This window comes from Mus pahari, chromosome 2 (genome assembly GCF_900095145.1).
Source record: "Mus pahari chromosome 2, PAHARI_EIJ_v1.1, whole genome shotgun sequence".
NCBI classification, from domain to species: Eukaryota; Metazoa; Chordata; class Mammalia; order Rodentia; family Muridae; genus Mus; species Mus pahari.
The window spans coordinates 54006048-54013695 of NC_034591.1; the positions used below are offsets into that span (position 1 = coordinate 54006048).

The 7648-nt window shown below is 41.6% G+C and overlaps 1 protein-coding gene across 5 annotated transcripts in view; it reads left to right on the forward strand.

The window, feature by feature from the left end:
- Positions 1 to 3948: 3948 nt before the first annotated feature.
- Cald1 (caldesmon 1) overlaps positions 3949 to 7648 on the forward strand; it is a 181377-nt gene continuing 177677 nt past the window's right edge. For 3 of the 5 annotated variants that reach the window (XM_029535642.1, XM_029535644.1, XM_029535646.1), the window contains exon 1: positions 5115 to 5242. The gene's annotated coding sequence lies outside the window, so the exon portion shown is untranslated. Of the gene's footprint in view, positions 4003 to 4904; positions 5243 to 7648 lie in introns of those variants that run through there. The other 2 variants (XM_029535643.1, XM_021190660.2) reach the window with 2 other exon arrangements.

Below are 7648 nucleotides of genomic sequence, written 5' to 3' on the forward strand. Positions count from 1 at the left end.
TCAGTCTTTCTACTGTTAAAGCAATTACCAACCATCTGTCCATTTTCCATATTCCAAAATTTGGCTGGAACCTGGCTCTCTGCTGGTCCCTTTCCTCTTGCCTCCTATGATTTTGTTCTGCTGTGTACTTCTTTCCCTGCCTCTTGCTTTTTTTTTTTTTTTTTTTTTTTTTTTTTGTGGGGAGTGGAGGGAGGTCAGACTGAGGGAAGAAACATAAATATGTAAGTGCTGCTCATTCAGTTAGCCATGTTCAACCATGTCTCCCCATATATCATTTTCTTCATTTGTGTGATGTTTATTATGTTCCATATCCTATTAAAATATTCACCTATCATTTTTCCTCACCATCTCCAGTTTCATTGCTTACCTGGTTTATTGTAGTGTAGGGTAAGAATTTTGCACACAAGTTTATTGTGTCTGTATAATTGAGATCTCACTGTTCATATATTAGCTGTTTCTCATCTGATCTCAATACTTCTATTGCTGCTTTTGCGTGTGTCCTTGGGTCTGCATATAGGTTTTCTACTTTATTCTATAAACTCGTTTGCCTAGTTTGGTGCCTGTAGGACCCACTTTAACTGGGACCGCTCTGTGACAATCACATTAGTGATTCTGAGATCTCTGCTTTTCAGATTTGCTATTATTTTGTTACATTTTATAAAACACATCATTTGGGAATTTAATTGGCAAAGCTAATTATATTCTTATATCATGACAACTTTGAGGTTTGCCATTTGTGAAAATGGTGTGTATTACCATTCGTTGTTTTTAAGTGTTTGCTGGTTTCTGTTTTGTTTCTGGGAGGAGTTTTTACTTTGTAACCTTGGCTGGTTTCAGTTATGTAAACTGAAACTCACAAAGTTATGGCCTTGAACTCACAAAGATCATCTGCCTCTGCCTCCCAAGTTCTGGGACTAAAGTGCCCAGCTTAATTTTGGGTGTTTTATGGCATTAAATTAGTTTTGGGAACTTTTAAGTGCATTTTTTTATGTATTTAACTACATTAATTCAAGATAACATATACTATACAAACAGTATATTTTCCCATTTTAAAAAAATTAGAGCTGTCTGGTTATGGGTACTTTAGATTCTTGTGCCCTGAATTTTACTAAGTTCTTTTTATCAATGCTAAAATTGAAGATCTTGTGGTAGATAATCTAGGTTGTCAATTTGTCATACTTGGGAAGAGGGAATCTCAATAGAAGAATTGCTTCTATCAGACTGCCCCAAGGGCGTGTCTGGGGACATGATTGATTGATGGAGGAGGACCTAGCCCACTAGAGGGGTGCCATCCCTAGGCAGGAGGTGGACCTGGACTGTATAACCAGGGTGGCTTAGCAAGCAGGTGAACAGCATACCATTGTGGTCTTGGCTTCAATCCCTGTCTTCAGGTCCCTGTTCTTTCTAGCCCTGGTTTCCCTGTGTGATGTCCTATAAACTCTACACTAAATAAGCCCTCTCCTCCTTGCTTTTGTTTAATGTCTTATCAAGGCAACAGAATGTAGACTAGAATGATTCTCTTCCATTTTCTACACAAATAACCTACCACAGCAAATAGAGACATTTCCTGATTTTGTTTATTTTTGTTTTGTTTTGTTTTGTTTTGTTTATACTACCCTAATGGCTCATTCTTCTCTTTCATAAAAGGGACAGTGGTGATTCTTGTCTTTTTAGTAGTTATAATGGAGTCATTTTTAACATGCCCTCATGAAACATGATATGCTGTATATATTACTGATAGATGTTTCTCAGGGTGTTCATCAAGATTTTATTCTCAGTTTTCTTTAAAATTTTCTACAAATAATTATTAATTTATTCATTTTTCTACAAATAAATATTAATGATTTTTCCTTTTTAAACACTTCGGATTTTGGACCCCTTTTGCATTCACTGTCTTTTATACTATTGGATGAAATTTGATAATTTTTCAACTTTAATTTTGTAAGTGCAGTTAGCCACTCTAAACTCCCACTCTCTGTCCTTTTGAGGATATGTCTCTGTGTGTACTTTGTGTGTACACTTTGTGATCTAATTTCTATAACAAGACTCTCATTTTATAAGTTTGGGAGTCTGGAAAGATTTCATTTGACCAAAAGAAAGTGGGAAGGAGTATTCAGCCTTAAAAAAAAAATCCTCTTGTCTGTCCAATAAAGTATATTTCTTAAATATTAAAATCTCGTCTATTTTTATGAACTAAAGGGAGTGGATTCCTGTTTTGAATGAAAAAACAAAAAACATAGACTGCTTTTACTTTTCAAAGTCAAGCCACAAACAAAATATAGTTACAGATGCTGATCTGTATGACAGTAAGCTATAGGAACCAAAGAAGGAAAAATGTATAAGGAGTCATGAAAATGTTTCTAAGAGTCTCTTTATATCCATTATGGTTGGCTAAGTCCTGTGATAGACAAGCTGTTCTGTATCTGGGATGATACTATTGGGAAATATATTCCACAGGAATGTCCTATATAAATCGTGTGTGTGTGTGTGTGTGTGTGTGTGTGTGTGTATGTGTGTGTGTGTGTGTGTATGTGTGTGTGTATACATACATTTACACACACACACATGAATAAATTGGAAAAAGTAAATACAATGGAAGTGAAATGCCCATGGATGAGATTAGGCAATATGTGAACATGTTTTCTCATCCCTTTTCTTTTTAGCATTTCTGTTTTCTTTTAACGACAAGGAAAGATTATTTTCTCTATTATGATGTATTTCTATAAAAATGTGTTGAATCTATAGTTCTTCTACAGCAGTTCTACTACAGATATGTAAAATGGGCTTCATGGCTCTCCATGTGCTATACTCCATACATGAAATGTCTAGGATTTATCTAGAGAAGCATACTTCTTCCCCCAAAGGCGTGACCTAAAACATCCAGCTACTTATCTTCTGCAACCACCCAGCACGCTCGTCCCTTCCACGCTTCCTGTTGATCGTATTTCCCCCCTGTTGTAACATAACTTCTCTTTCCTCTGGAAAGCTGGTCCTTAAAAAGAAAACCATAAAGACAACAACATCTAAACATAATCCTCATGGACTGCAAAATGTCACCCTGCTGCCGGCCGGTCACCCGAGGGGCATCCCTGGCGTAAGTGAAGAGTTGCTCAGGCTGCCCCGCTGGGGATAATAGCCCTTTCACACAGCCCTCCCTAATCCAGCCTTGAGTTCATGCACCCAGAAAAATCCCTGGGCAGAGGTCGGATCCATATGATTGAGATGTTTGCAGAAACTCATGTCTGTCTGCTATTGTCTTCAAGTTCAGTCTTTTGCCAGACGAAGAAGTATGACTCTGTCTTTCAACCTGTCCAGCCAGATACAGGATTTTCCCAGCTGCCAAACTGGCTATGATCCAAAAAGTTTATTTTCAAATCATTTATCGGGGATCAGAAAGAGTTTTCCCAAAAGAACAATTTTGAACATGGCTGTGCTCACGGACGCCTGGTTGAGCTACAGTGAACTTGAAATGCAACATTAACAGTGTGGTTCCCACCAACAAGTTATTTATCTTGTGTGTCTGGGAAAGTTCACTCTCAGTTCTGGTTCAGGATGCTTTAAGTCCAACTCTCCCTGGACCCTGTAGTCTTTGCTGTAACTTTTTTCTTTCTTTCTTTCTTTCTTTTTTGGAGCTGTTTAGTAGAAGAAAGCAAGAAAAGCAGAGGAGGTAAGTTACCTCCCTAAGAAGTGTAGGGGTTCATGTAGACACTTCTGGGTGACTGGTTAATAACTGGGGGCTGGAGAAGAAACTCACCCATGTGGACCGGCTGCTTCCCAAGCATTCTCAAGGAAGCACAGAGGGTGGGGGCCGTTTCCTGAATAGAGACAGCTTCTTCGTCAGGTCATTAATAGAGAAAGGCTTTTTCAGTCAGACGGCATGTGTTGATTAAGCTTCTGGACTTGTAATTAGCCAGGGGAAATATTTAAAACGTCTTGGTCAGTGATGAGACAGTATCAGTAATGAAACATGGATTTCGTGCTAAGCCCCAGGTCTGACAAACAGTAAGTATCCCAATTTTTTTTTTTTTTTAAGCTAAGTATCTACTGAATGAGTTCCAAAGACTCCAAGACCACAATTGGATGCATGTGTGGGCCAGTGACCTGCATTGTAACTCAGCATCTTTCAGGGCTCCCGAGCACTGGCTTTCTAGAATGTTCTAGGACATCGGTATCACCTGTGAGGGCATATGTGTCTGTCTATAACTGCCCCAAAGCAGGTCCTGGGTCTCTCTATGTCCTTTTCTGCACATTCGTTTTTACCTATTTCTAGTACATCTCCCCGTTGCCAAGACAGAGGAAAGAAAGGAAGATGGGTGTTGGTAGGAAACACCAATAAAGCCCTCTCTTAAGCTTAGGACTCTATCTGCTAGCTTCTGGCCTCACCTTTTTTTTTTTTTTTCCTGGCCAACATTATGTACTAAAAAGACTGATACATTTTATTTATACTTTTTGTCAGTTGTTCCCATAACACACATAGACATATTCTAGGCTAGGGCTTAGCCTGTGCAGCCAGCCGCCCTGCTTCTTATCCACTTCAGGTTTTTAACTCGTGTAATGATGTAAATTTATTTTTGTAATGAAACTGCTTTGAAAAGAGATACACTATTACAGCTTCTTCGACTAAAATGTCTCCTCCCGCCCCCCAACCTCACCCCCGTAAGCGTGGCTAACTGTTCACTTATCGTCTCGTGGACTGTACTTTCTTTTTAAAGCTCTATTTGTGTTCTACAAGACAGCCTCTTTCTCCAAGATTAACGTTTCTTATGATTGTTCCTGACAATGGATCTGCTTCCAGGAGGCCCTGCTTAGGATAACCAAAAAAGGGCATGGAGCCGGCTGGTTTTGGCAGCCTGCTCAGGGTTTCAAGCTTTTTAGGACTTGGTTTTTCTGATGAGTGATATCCTGAGCATGCCTAGGGAATGACAGGCATCTGCACGGGCAGACAGCATCACCTTGGCCAGGGTGTCGTCATTGGCGGCCTATTAGAAAAACTACAGGACAATGCATACCACCGCCTGCTGACTGTAAACATAGGGGGTATGCGTTCACTTAGCATGGACTTCTGGGAGGGGCCAAGGAAGGGCGGTCTACAGTTTTATTGAATAGAGCAGTGTGCATTAGGCTGCCTGCCTGCCTGCCTGCCTGTCTGCCCGCCTGCTTGCTCTCTTGCTGGGTTGCTTAAAGGAATCCCTGCTTTCAGGCAGCGGGACGTCCTCCTTGGGAAGAAGCTGCTGCCCTAAAGGTAAGAGACAAAGTCTTTTCCGCCTTTGGGGAAGCTGGAGCTGCTTTACTGGTTTCAGGCAGCATTCCTGGCTAAGGTTGCTGGATATGCAAAATCTTTCGAGGCAAGCAACAGACCACGTAAATTCCCTAAGCCAGCCTGGACTTCCTGAACTGCTCCCAGAAGGTCAATGTGATGAAACTTCAAGTTTTGTTTCTAGAGATGGCACAAACGGTGTCATCTCATGGTGACAGGATCAGGGGAGCACGGGAGCACCTTTGCCCGGGATGCACTTTTGTTCCAAGGGGGATGTGGTCTGTACCTGGAATCCTCAGGCCAGCAGCAGCGGGAGGGCTCTGTCCCTTCAGCGGTTTCTTTCCCATCTTTGGTCAGTAGACATTTAAAGAGGATTCAGGTTTTAATTAAAAAAAAATAATAATAATAACAGCAATGGCTTTTTACGTTGTTAAGACAAAGAATGTTTGTTTTGTTGTGGTTTTGGTTTTTGTTTTAAGCTAATTTTAAGCTAAGTAATGGGTTCCTCTCACTCCACTACCAGGAATTTAGAAGTGGGTTTTCAGAGATGTAGAGAAATAAGGTCAGAGTTCCACCACTAGCACCAACTCAACGAGTGCCACTCGTCTGCTATTTGCTGAAATAGAAGACGCCTGCCGTGTCTGCTTTCTATAAACCCGAGCAGCAAGAGAATGTGTGCATGAGTGGGCGTGTGTGTAGAAATCATGGGTAACTAACTGCCTACCAAAAATATTTCTTGAGAAATCTTCATTTCTGTTGGAAAGTACGCCCCCCCCCCCCCGAGGGTCTAAAAAAGCTGGAGGAATGTTCCAGAAAGGAAGGAAAGGAGCTTTTATTTCCAGACAGACGCATTTGGGCATCTCAGACAGTAGTGCAAGATGGTAGTAGTTGGTAATTCCTTTTAGACAGAGCCGATTGTAAAGGGTGGGAGAGTTTGAGTGCCATGGCAATCCATGGTCAGAAACAGAGAGCGAAGTGCTCAGTGTTCCCAGCTCCCTGCTGGCAGCAAGGCTCTGTACACGGGGCTGTAAAGAGAAGCAGCACAGTCCTTCAGTGTTAGGCAAAGCCAGACATGGGGACAGAACTAACTGAAGACAAGGCGCCCTGCAGAAGAAGAGTAAGTCCGATCAGTTATAGAGTAATACTCATAGTAAGGTCTAGCGTTCCCAGATGGCTGCTTCCATTTAAGTTTGCCATAGACTGTGATGCCTGGCGGTTGGGACTTGCTAAGGAATCCTTGTGTGTAGAAGGATGGGGATAATTTCTTGAGAAGTGACACATGAGAACAGACTGCCCTGTGAGTTTCTTTCCCTGGACCGTCTCTGTGTAAGTGTGTAAGTGTGAGGGGAAGGTTGCAGGCAATCGCTAGCTCTGCTCAACTGTTGTCCCTCCTTGGAAGACATCAAGTTCCAAACTTTGTACGTTTGTTTTTGTTTGTTTGTTTGTTTGTTTGTTTGTTTGTTTTTATGTCAATGAAGAAACGGAGAGCTATTTCTTTCTCAAGTATTCTCTAAACCATGAAGGGAATGCAGTTTGGAAGAAAATCTATAATTTTGGATTTGAGGATAAATTCCATTTTGAAGCCAACATCCTGGAGTCGATGAAAGTTCATTTTCTCTGTGACCAGTTTCTCCCATCCCCCTCACGTGCTCCCCACCCCCCCCCCCATCACTACAAAATAACATTTTCTGGAATAATACCACGCGTGTTCTCCTAACACAGAGTGAGGGGCTTCAGTTCATGGTGAACGTCAGGCAGTTCTTGATGCTGTTTTCTCCTGGTGAAGAACAATCCGGGAGAGGTTTCCCCTAATAGGGAAGTAAATAGAGCTCTGTGAAGCCGCAGCCTAGGAACTTTGATTCCATTAAAACCATCTAATGAAAAACATAAAGGAGAAGCTCTGGGTGCAAAAAAGAACTGCAGAAAAGAATAGATCTTAGAACACGTGAGGAATATATATACTTAACTAGTTTACAGGCTAAGTGTGGGGTTGTTAGCGTTTTTGAAAGTCAACAGAATGTGCAGTTTAAAGCCTCCAAATCGAAGATTGCATTAGGCATGTGATTTATTTTTACGAGAGAGAGAGAGAGAGAGAGAGAGAGAGAGAGAGAGAGAGAGAGAGAGAGAGATTGAGAGAGAGAGAAAAGATGAAGATATAGGTTGTGATTTCATATTCAAGGGCACACCTGAATGGATCCCCTGACAATTGGGACTATACCCATTCTCCTTGGTTCCTCACGAGTCCCAAGCCGTGTCTGTTCGCTGCAAGTAGAATAGGCTGGTTTAAAGGTGTTCCATGGTGGCGCACGCCTTTAATCCCAGCACTCGGGAGGCAGAGGCAGGCGGATTTCTGAGTTCGAGGCCAGCCTGGTCTACAGAGTGAGTTCCAGG